Source organism: Lissotriton vulgaris, unplaced genomic scaffold (genome assembly GCF_964263255.1).
Source record: "Lissotriton vulgaris unplaced genomic scaffold, aLisVul1.2 SCAFFOLD_475, whole genome shotgun sequence".
In the NCBI taxonomy this organism is placed as follows: domain Eukaryota; kingdom Metazoa; phylum Chordata; class Amphibia; order Caudata; family Salamandridae; genus Lissotriton; species Lissotriton vulgaris.
In genome coordinates this window covers 956,331-968,797 of record NW_028254325.1, presented here as the reverse complement: position 1 = coordinate 968,797, position 12,467 = coordinate 956,331, and the positions used below count along the sequence as shown (strand labels likewise).

At 40.3% G+C, this 12,467-nt stretch overlaps 1 protein-coding gene across 3 annotated transcripts in view; it reads left to right on the top strand.

Moving 5' to 3' along the window:
- Positions 1-12,467, top strand: part of LOC147659582 (coronin-1C) — a 525,938-nt gene that overhangs the window by 138,840 nt on the left and 374,631 nt on the right. The window lies entirely within an intron of this gene.

Sequence of the window (12,467 nt, the reverse complement as noted above, 5' to 3'; positions counted from 1 at the left end):
CATTGAGTTTATTACCTGATTACCATTCTGGGTTAAGCCTTCTGCATCCACAGGGGGACTAATGTTGCTTGTTTGTTACTTTGTTCTCCCTTTGTTCTCCCAACCTGTATTATGCGTTGCCCCTGGCAATCTGATAAAACAGCTTCCCCACTTCTATTTTTACCCATTTGCTTATTTAGGCTCGATCTTGTTTCTGCGTGTTGCACGCAAGTATTTAAGTGTTGGCACTCTATGCGTAATAGCCGTTTTTCAATATCAGCCAATTTATGTAAAACAGGTTTTAAATGAACATTCATCACTGCTTCCAGCTTAATCCAGAAGTTTTCCTCCATGCCCTGTTGTATATTCGGTGTAATCTGTGTAGGTGTTATCTCTGTCAGGGAAGAATCATAGCTTAACTCGGGTACTGATTCAGGTGTTATCTCTATAGTCTCTTGCGTACCCTTCTTTACTGGGGGTTTAGATGTATGCTGTTTTAGTGGTCTGTTAGTTATCTGTCCCTTTCCTTTTTTACCCAATAGGGCCGGACTACTTCCACTTTTTTGTTTGGATTTCTGTGCCGTCGTTACTACAGTGGGGTTATCTCTTAATAGTGGAGGAATCTTGAATTAGACTCCGATGTATCCCGTGCCGAATCAATCTGGCAAGGAACTCCGCTCGTGTCCGCAATCCGGAGTTCCTTGCCAGATTGATTCGGCGCCGGATACATCGGAGTCTTATCACGGAATACGGGTCCTCCGGTCATATCTCAGATTTACGCTGGTGAACGCGTGTCACACTCATTTATTGGACACTGCAAAGCGATCCCTCCACTACTACATTCTTTGAACCTGTGCTAATCTATTTACATACAGAGGTTGCCTGCCCCGTGCTTTAAATTTAGAACGTTATAGAAATCTAAATTAGATAGGGAATATGTGTGATGTGAGTTCGCAAAGGAAAGCAGGAGTTTGTTTGAACCTAATTGGTTAGTAGTGAGAATTCCTCATAATGCCCACTCCTTCCATTGGATCAGAAGACCATGTAACTTGATCATATTTATTTATTTATTTATTTATTTATGAGTTTATATAGCGCTGGAATCGACTCCAACTGGAGTATCTCTGCGCTTTGATGCCAAATAAGATTTCAATAGATAGGCAGAGGAAGAGGCATGGGACTAGATTTTATCGGTAAACAGCAGAGTTTTTAGTTGTTTCCTGAATTTTAAATGATCTGTGCATAGCTTAAGGGCCAAAGGAAGTTTATTCCACAGTGTGGGCCCTGCTTATTCCATATAAAGGCTAGGTTAGATGTGTGCATTTTGTTTTCTAGGAGAGAGCCTATTTTTAGTATGCCCTATCTCTTGTTGTTTATCATGTATTTTCAGTGTGGCAGGGTAACCTTCTCAATTGAGATGAATAAAATAAGATTCCCACAGGGATTAACAGATGTTTCGAGTTCTAACCAAACTGGTGTGTAGCCATCCCTCCGGATTAGCTAGTGGGTACGTTGCTTGAATAAGCAATCAGTTTGATACATTTTAAAACTAGGTAAATTGACTCCTCTAAGGATTTTTTTAATCCTCTTTTTACCACGTATTTTCATCACACTAATGCAAGAGTGGACAATACATAGCAGGTGCAGAGATACATCACAGTTTAACATAATAAAAAAGCAGGTTCTTGCTTTACATTTAGGGTCTGGAAGATCCTTTAAAACAGACTGCAAAATAAACAGTGAGAACGCTCTTGGTTTACTCCCTAACACCCCCACTATCATCATGCTTGAGGCTAGCGTGCATTTAGGTCTATCCCTCGATATATTTGCCAAGGACCCCATATTTTTCCCCACTTCTTGGGGCATCCCCTGCTGCAATACACCATTTCCTCCACTACCAATCTAGGTCATTTTCCCAACCCAACACCGATGGCAGGAGCTGTGTCCCCCATCTCCTTGCAATATTCTGTTTAGCCAGCCCTGCTGCCAGTGCCAACCATATCTGGAAATGTCGGGACCAGTCTGTCTCCCACTGCCTCTCAGGATTTTGGGTAGTCTCAGTTTTTTAAGTGATGATCTAGGCTTCTTCCTGTGCCAGAGGAAGTTAATGACACCATCTATTTTCTTCAAAAATTCGTAACATATTGTTTAAATAGTTTATGATGGGCGCAATCATAATTTTCACTGTTTCTATCCTTCGACACTTTGCTAAAATCTTCGGTGACGAGCCATCTAGTAAGTCTGTTTGTTTCTTTAGTCAGTGCTTTGTTGTGGCTGAGCAAGTTGACAAAATTGTTGGAGAATTCAAGTCCCGAGGTATTTTGATGTGATGTTGTTGCCAAGCCAGTCCCGAGTATCCCAAAAGATCTTTGGAGCCTATGCTATTTATTAAGATAACATCAGACTTGTCTTTGTTGAGGTTGTATCCTGAGGTTTTAGCACATTCAGCTATGTAATTCATTATTTGTGGGATAGACTGGTAAGCTATCCTTTGTTACTATCAAAATATCGTATGCGTATGCTGCTACTTAACTGTTGTTTTTCCTGAATCTTAGTACCAAGTCATATGTTTGCCAGAAGGGATTCAAGTGCCAGAAGAAAGAGGGAAGGAGAAAGCGTGCATCCTTAGCATGTGACCTGGTGTAGGGAAAGGCTTGAGAGAGGAAGCTACCGGTTCAGACTGTGGCACTGGGATTAGAGTATAGAGCCATGACCATTAGGATAAAAGAGGTGCCAAGGTTGAAGTTATGTAGCACTGCGAGAGGGACCTCCAGTTCTCTTTGTCAAATGCTTTTTCAGCGTCCAATGTGATAGTGACTGTTGGTGTTGTAGTAGTTTAAGCTTTCTTTTTCACGTGACACAGTAGTCTAGTGTTGGCACTGGAGAGACAGTTTTTTCTGAAGCACATTTGAGAGGAATGTAAAGATTTGGGCATTTATTTTTGTATTCTGCTAGCAAGGATCTTAGCATAGATTGTACTATCCATATTGATCAGGGATATTGGTCTGTAGTTTGTAGAGGGCCTTTTCCTTCTTTTTGTATAACCGCGATTATGGCCTCGGCGCTGTACCTGAAATTGTGCCTATGTTGGCAAAGTGTGTGTGCAGTTTGAGAAGCGAATCACAGAGTAATTCTCCAAATGGTTTGTAGAAGAGGGATGAGAAGCTGTCTGGTTCTGTCTGGTCCCAGGGCTTTTCCAGTTTTTATATTCTTGATGACCCTTGTAATTCCTTGGGTAGAGATAGGGGAATTCATATCCTTTTCTTCTTCGTTAAGTGAGGGGAGGGATGGATTGTTTAAGTATTTTTCGTAGTTATTTTCCTCATTTGGGAATATAAAATCTCATAGTACTCTTTGAAGGTGTCAGAATTTTTTTCTGGCTTTGTTAGTATCTTTTAATTTTTAACCCTTAATGACTGATACAGTTCTTCTGTTTATATTCTAGATAGGCTGCCAGCATCTTCCCTGCCTTGTTTGATTCACAGAGTGTTATGCTCTTTTGTTTTTGTCCAAGTCCCTTCTCGCTTGCTTAAGAGCTGAATATATTCTTATTTTTTTGTAGTCAGCGATGCGAGATAGGACTCTTCTCTGGAGCATGTATGGAGATGTTCAAATTTGTTCATATTTTTTTCAAGGTTTTGAGTAGCTTGTTTGTTCGTTTTGATATTATTTTATTTATTCAATTTTTGTGGCATTATGTAATGTTTACTTTTATTGGTCTCTTGTTATTGACACAAAATGTTCATATATAAAGCAGCACCTGAGTCCATGGACTGATGATCACTACAGAACATACTTAATCATTGTATGAGATAGGCATGACAATCTGCAAATATTTTTGGTATACCATCTACATACATGCAATGATGTATTATCATCTTTATGTATTTATTTTGCTTTTACTGTACAATTATAAAATGTAGTAAAGGTTTTTTAAATCAAAATGAATGCAGGGCAGTCCAACGTAGGTCAAGGAGGGCCTTACCTAAGACAGATATTCAAGATAGCCATTGACTGCGCAAATTAGTTCCACTTAGATTCACTGCAAGTAAATGTATCCTATGCGACTAGCCTGACAATCAGGCTTGGATCAGATCCTCCCTGAGCTTCTAGTGAGTACCCCCCATGGTAGAACTATCTCTTATATTTGTTTTATTATTGTTTGTCCTGCCCCTGCACCTTGAAGCAGCCTTCTAGGGCTGCATAATGCATGGAACTTGTAATTACTTTTCTAATCCTAATATACAGTATAATAATTTCCTACGAGCCGTTTCCTTTCCTCTGTTAAGCCAAGCAGTGTAGACATACTGACTGCGTTTAGTTTGTTATCTTCTGTCCATGTTTTTGCGTTTATTTTTAGTAGTTTTGTTCTGATTTTACCACTGTGCACATTTCATACCAGAGATCAGTTCTTTGCTTCCCTGATTACTAAAGAGCACAAAGTTAAGACTTTGCACAGCAGGATTTGCTGTTGTTTTATTTTCCTTCCAAAGCTTAGGCAGTTCGTGTGCAAAGCATAGCTGGTTCTGGGTTTTCGAAAGTGACACACAGAGAATACTGGAGAAAACAACACAGGCTTTTGGCACCCATGGTCTCTTAAGCATAGGTTAAAAGGTACTTGTAAAATGTTGGAGTTGAAAAGGCACATGCTTTCCCTGATTAAAGTTAGCATCCATGATATTTTGTCATTCTGTAGAGACGTCAGCAATATTTTCCTCATAGAAGGGTCCTTTTGAAGAAAGAAAGTAGACCCTCAGCCTGCTCTACAATGACCTTCATTTGTAGAACCTTCACGAATGCCTTTTTAAGAGAGTGAGAGTTAACCCATCTTGATACAGTGTCCAGAGTCAGCAGGCCATCAAAGAAAGGGATGCTGTATGCCCACAAGATGCACTAAAAATACAAATGGTTCCTGAGCAACATATTTACTATATGAGAAGAACACAGAGGAAGTGGAACTACTTGCTGCAAGGATATTTTGCTTCCCTTTTTTAATACAGACAGATAAAAAAACATGGTTACTCAATTCACAATCGAAGTAATGTGGTGTATGCATAAAGCATAAAGTTGTCCCTTCAGGAAAAAATACAGAGTAAAATAACATAAATAAAAATGCACTGTTCGTGTGCAACATTTCTACTCTGAAGAATAGAAGTCAATCCCCATTTTCTGGCAGAGAGCATTTTTCTGGTATACAACTTTGTACGTGACACCTAGATTACCCCCATAAAAACACACGCACACACACTTCTTTCATTGTCAAGAGACATGGCATAAAAAGAATAACATTCCACACTGAATAGCATCAGCGTGAGATTATAGGAACCCTGAGACTTTGCTCTGGTTTTCCTAAACACGCAGCTCAGATCTCTGATATCGCTTGGGAGAGGGAGCATCTCAAGGATGTGATGCTTGTGCGTGTTGGGACGTGATTACACCAACCAGGAAGCATTGGAAAATGGTATTTGGAAAATCATTAGACAGCATGCCCTATATTTACCCCATGTTCTTATGGAATCGCTTGTTCAACATCATCATAGTGTGGCATGGAGTGCAGCCCCCATCCCCATATAAAATCAAGAGAATGAGTGAGGTGGAGATAAAGGGTTGGGGGGCAACTTTGGACAGAAAAGGGAATGAAGAGGCTTTATGGAGGGAGTTGTGGCACACATGGTAATCAAAAAAGTATGAAAGGAGGTGGCTATAAGGGGTTCGAGGTCACCCAATTTAAACAAAACCAAAAAAAGGACAATTTCAGCTCTGCTTCCGAGTCATGACCCACTCTATGGACCAGACAGCATTGTCTTACTTTCGGTAACAAACAACTTGTAGGGAAAGGCAACAATAAACAAAAAAATACCTGGTGGTGTGTATTATTTTTTTTATAAGACGACATAATAATCATAAAGGAGTGGATTTTACTCTGGAGTTGACACCACACTACTAGTACTAAGGAGGAATCGCCTGAGAAGACTTAGAATAAATATTTGCACAACTTATATTTTGAGAGGTACAGATTTTGTCAAGAATCTTGTGATTTGTTTTTGTCCTCAACCAAAGCCAGGATTAGAACCCAAGCCCTACCAAGTTCGGAACAAATCCGATGTTCTGTACTCTCTCCCCCGAAATATATAGTTTAGTGAGCAAAGTAAGTATGACCCCTCACGCAAAGCTGTTGTGTTCAGTTTTTGAAGCACTCCATAGTTTGTTCTGAGAATTTGAAACCGGCTTTCACCTAATGTTTGGTTTTGTTGTTCTCTCTGCAGTGTAGCTGGCTACATTGTGCAAGTACCTCTTGCACCACATCACTTAACATTGATAGTTCTGATTCATTAGCACCCTGTGTTCAGGCCAAGAGCTGCAAAGTTGACACTAACACATCAACTGCAATAAATCACCCACCAGCCGTAAGATAAATTACTTTTAGTGGTCCAGTCGAGTAGACTAATGCACCACCTGCAGAAATCTGCGTTGATCACATGTTGAAATCCACATATGCTCACTTATCTGCTTACCCTTCTCAGGCTGATAAGTTAGTGCAGCTGAGATGGATAACAGTGGAACCACTGTCCGTATTTGTGTAGAGCATTTTGTACTTCTTGCATGGCCACGTAGTCCTGTCGGTGGTCCAGGGATTGGACTTCATAGCTGATCACAGTTGTGCATTTGCTACTTCAGTTTTCAATTGGGCTTCTTAAAGTGGTTGTATGCAAATGTGGATTTGGTGGTGGTTGGGCCATTGACTATTGAAGAGGGGAATCCATAGCAAGCATAGAGTGCATATTTCAGTGATGCATTTTTGGCTCGTTTCAAGAGTGCCAGTTGTGTAATAATTGTGGTAGTGATTGTTGGAGATAGTTTTGGAAAGAATACATATAAAATGGATTAACTTTGCAATATGGAGCAGGTGTTGCTGGATGTGCGTGGGGAGTTGAGGATTTATACTCATTCATGATAGGTTATGTGAGCACCCAGGATGAACAGCCAGGTGAATGAGTGCAATAAACTGTTGCTGGACATGTTGGAGTAACAGTGCGTTGAGATGAACAGGTTTAAAAAAGCAGTAGAATAGAACTGTCTTTGAGAGACACCTTGAGATAGATCTAGAATGGCTTCAAACTCTTTTTGGATGTTAATTCAGTTTGCCAAGATGAATTGCAAACAGTCCTTTAATGATCAAGACAGGAGCAAAAAAGAACTGAACAGGATTATTTGTGCTCCGAATCAGTCTGAGCAGAAGGGAGCAGGGCGAAGGAAGGAAGCCGTGCTAGAGTAGTAGAATGCCTTGACTACAGTTTCTTGCTCTCTTCAACCTTGAGGCCTACTCTTCTAACAGGGGCTGTTGCTGTAATATTCACGCCGTGTACTGTTGCATATAGTAAGGATAGAGGTTATCACACAACAGCAGTTGGATCAATCAAACCAAACAGCAGGGTTTTGGTTACTTTCACAGACACACTTGGGTAATGGTACTTTTCCCTCACACAGTAGACAAAAGGATATGCTTGCATATATTTTGTAGGGTTCTGGCATGGAAAGAGAATAGATGTTGCATTTGCATACCGAGCAGGATCTTTAGTTTACTTCCTCACACTAGTTGAAGTCAGTTTAGACAAAGAAATAGGGATTAAGTATTTTAGAGCTACATGGGAGACCAGGCAAACACAATAATGAAAAAGGAGGAGAAAAGCATGAGACTGGGGACAGAACCCTACATGTTGACTCTTAGTGGGTGAAAATTTGAGAGGTCGGCCTTCCAAGCTTGGAGTATACCTTCCCTCAACTACTTATAGCAGTTGGTGCGTTGCAGAATATGAAAGGAGCATGGTTGATGGGAAAGTCCTTTTGTGTCCGTGGTGAGATGTGCAAAGGTGTGTTTTTTTCCTTCCAGTTCCATGAGCTGTTCTATTTTGTTCGTGATGTGGGGCTTCCTGCAACTTTCATGGAAACTTATTAAGGATGGTAATGGTATTGAATCTAGCCTGCATATTTGGTGGAATACTTACTCCATATTGGCTTTCTAATGTATTGGATCATCCTCTCTGTAAAATACATTCGTCTCATAACATGGCTCGTGGTTGCTGGTTTTGCCAGAACTCTTTCTGTAATACCGCATATATTGACTTCTGCAGATCGTCCCTTGCTTCAGGAGATGGTGACTAGGCGGTTGTACCTTTCAGTTCAGGCAACTTCCCTAAGGAATTAACTGCCCATGCAGATGCACACCGCTCTAACTACTAGGCCTTTAGTTAAGCAACTATATTTACTGTTTAAGTTCACCACATTTTGTGGTAAGTGGCTCGCTAGTTCCAAGAAGCATCTGGATGCATACAAGATTTAAAATAATGTTATGTAATACGATACAATCTGTATCTCTAAACCACACGTATGGAATGTTTGGCGGGAGCTTCGCTATCCAAATTTGTAATTAATTTTATTGACTTGCACCTCCTGAGATACCTCTAGTACAGGCGTGACTTGTATTTACAGTAGAATTTAAATAGAAGAGTAACGGTTGTGCATGTTGTTCAGCAATCGTTAAACGGTAATACTCTTTGTGTGTCATGAAGGTGTAGTCTTACTACACACAGTGGGCAACAAGTTATAGTTTAAAACATATTAACAGCGCCATAGACAACATTCTAAAGCAATAAAAAACAGAAGTTAAGTGTACACTGAGACTCAATTTCGACCTGCACAATTGTACATTAATTTGCCAACAAAGTGCTCTCATTAAGGTGTCGAGCTCAGCCATAAAAATTGCAAATCAGAGTTTTCAACTGGTTGCTATTAAATAAAAAAAGAAAGAATGCCTCTCTAAGAATGTCTTTCTTATTATCAGCACAAACCTGTATCTCTTATCACATACTGCAAAGCATGCGAGTGTAAATAAATTAGTTTGAGCCACTTGTCGCTAAAGAATATTCAAAACTTGGTAACAGGGCAACTTCTTTAAAACAGACTTAAAGTTATGTTGACATTACTTTTGGTATCCTACATCATTGTCAATGTGTTGTGTGGAAAAACCGTGAATGATAACGTCTTTTATATAAATATTAGTACTGCAGCTTTGTTTCTAGCACCAGGGCAGTTGGTGTTCGTTGTCATTTATTGATCTCAGAAGAAAGACTATTTGCGTTGCCATTTCCAAGATTCAAACTCTGGACCTGCAGGCTCCAAGGACATGAGCCATCTTTCTAGTGGGGGCGAGCATCTGACTTGTTTGTTTACGGCGATTAGAAGTACTCTACGTTAGAATGTGTTCCGTTGGGTTAGGGTCAGTCTTACAGGTGGACATTCCAGATCTGGATATTTTTTGAGGCTCCACCATTACTAACACAAGTCACTGTAACTTACTCATACATTTCTACAGTCAGAATATAAATCCGTTCTGAATATCTGAGAGCGCATTCCCCATGGTAAATTACCACTGATGTGTTTAGAAATTACAGAAACTTGAAAAAATAGCTCATTATCATCTTTTTGTATGAAGTCTTAAATACTTGTGAATAAATAACCTCCAAATGGGGAGCTTTTCAGTGTCACTAAATCAAAGAAAAACATAAAAAACGAAACACAATAGATGGACTGGGCTATAAAAAAGCACTATGATTGCTAATGTTCCACACACTTCTGAAAAACAGATGTCGGCATTAGTAATGGATATTAAGTGACCGCAACACGTAAAAAAACAAGTAATTCCTTAACCAATACAATTTGCCTGTAATCTCTTTCTACTGCAATGATATGGAGATTTGGTTAAAAAACAGTAGGTCAGTTCGCCTTCGCATGGGTGTAGGCTTTCACGAGGAACTTGAAAGCTTGATTTCCACTGTACCTATATTCTGTGATCAGTAGTTGGACAACTATTTTAAAGGCTACCAAATGTGTGTAGAAAGTGGAATTTAAGACCAGCATCAGGAATTCCTTTTTGCTCAATTCAAGGGGATCGGTTGTCTTCATAAGATGCTGTTAGTTTTTTTTTCTTTATCATACCCTCAGGTGAACTGCAAACGTAGCCATACCAATTCACAAAACACATTCTGAGCCCCACCCAGCCTCCTCCGTCTAATGTAATAGGTCCATATCATATCTCAATGTAGGCAGTTTTTGTATGAAATGGATAACTCGCCCTTTGAGTCTGGTCCGTTTTCTGCCAATGAAGATCCAGTACAAGCCTCTACATACTGCAAAAGCTCGATCAAGGCACGTGTACCAGAAGTCACCTCCTATCTGGGTACTTCTCTTTCATGCAGTGAGCTTTCCTTCTCATGTTTTTCTGCCCTTATGACTGTGGTCATTACCCAATTACCTAGACTGAAGCCGCTACCATTTGTTTGGATTTGGAAGGATGAAACAAGTCTCACATCTGTGGCGAGGATAGTGGGGTATGGCAAAACAACCAAAAGCATGAGTCAAGGTATGGTATTAGCTTGCATTGGAAAGCACATGGATGAGCACACATGGGTTCAGCTACCAGAGTTCTCTTCTCCTTTACTGTCCTCTGCTTCGGCCTCAGTCACCTGTGGAGTTAAAAACTGCAAAGAGGAGATGGATTTAGAACAAATCTTGTAAACATTGTGAGGGAGGATCACCATCTTGGGGACTGTATCAATTGCTGTAGTCTGGAGTCTGCAGTGATTATTTAATCGCAACTGCTGTGTAGAAGTGCAGCGGGGTGTGCTGATAGCGTGCTAGAGACAAACCCTTCTGTGCCGGGTCACTGCCCGAGACGCTGACCCTCAGGTCATCCAACCGTATGTTTTAACTGAATATCCAACTTCCTCCTTTATCAGGCAGGTAATTTTCTAGCCAATGAGATATGCTCCTAAAGATCTACTTACACTTTTCTCTCCATTTTGCACTGTCTGTGAAAATGCCACCATCAACCTTTTGAAAAGAAAACCTGTTTTATAAAGGGCCTTTACATGAAGTCTCATTTTCTTGATTGTGCACCCACATAGCATTTCTCAATGCCATACTATGAAACGTGAGGTCAGCAAAAACAAATAGGCAAAAAATTGCTGATCTATGCGAACCTGGTATCCTGACTCATGAAACCCCATACCATATCCTTGACAAGTTACTTTCTCCTAAGTATAATACGTTTAGGTATGACCGTCCAGTGAGGGTTGGAGTTGGAATGAGTATCCTCAATAGAATCTCCTCAAATATCAAACCTAAAAACCCTTTTCTAAAATCTGCCCAGACCAATCTCTTTTCTGTGATTGCAAAATCTGTAATCTGACTCAGCCTTCACTTAATTTATTGCCCTTCAGAAATGCCTGCTGACTTTTCTGCAGCCATCATCCATGAGATTTGGCATTTCGCACTCCATAATGACATTGTGATAATTCTGGAGAACTTAAGTGGTTACCTAGAATGCCCTGAAGGAACTGCCCATATGGTTTTGAAAGAATTAGAGAGTTTTAACATTGGCCTTTTGAACAATGAGCTCATGCATTAGGACGGCCACCTTTATTGACATTCTCGTTACAATCTTGGATATTCAGTGCATGTCGGAGCCTTATTTCCCTCCTACATGAACTGATTATTTGGCTGTTCCATTTACATGCATTCTACTGAGACGAGAGACATCAAACTCCAGTAAAATCATGTCCACATACAAGAGCTGGAGGTCTTTTTCCATGCAAGAATAATTCAACACCCTTCCTACAGCTTTTACTCTCTCCTCTCCGATAGCTACTGACACCAACATAGATATCGATAGATCACTTGAGAGCTTCAGTCCCCAAATTGATCAAGCTTTTTGACAGTTCACTCCTGGAAAAACAGGCTTGTGGTCTATAAACGTCCCACAATGACACAAAACCCTATGGTTTACCCAGAGCTGCAATCACTAAAAATTCATAAGTGGGGAGCAGAAAGACAGTGGTGTTACCAGTTCAGTGAAGAGACAAAAAATGTACATTGCTGCCTTATCCACCTTTAAGTTTCAAACGAAGACACCTAAAATCATGTATTACACCACCAGTGTTTCCCCGGCGTCCAACTCTGCTGAGGAACTTCCAAAGTATTAGAAAAATAAATAGTCCCGTATCTCGATCCCATCAAACAACACCTTCATAGGAACTGAATATTAAACTGGTCGACTTTCAAATGTGAAATATGTTGCTGTTGTCCTTGTTGCTCAACTCCTTGGGCATGATATTCTGTTTGTACTCTGATGACACTCAAATTCTGGTTAACGTGGTTAACTCCCAAGCTACTGTCAGCTCTTCTGACCATGTAACTGATATCCTAGTGAACACTGTTATTGTCTTCCGCCACTGGATAGCTTCCAATCTTGAACCTTAAACCAAACAAAAGGGCTCTCCTCGTCACCAAATTTACTCCCACCAATTATAATACCTTAAATTGGCTGGAGATAATGTGACTTTCTCCTACCCCAGGGTGAGAAACTTACACATATTCCAATCTCCCCATTTTATTTCAAACTTCAAACCTGTCCAGCTCCTGTTACTGGC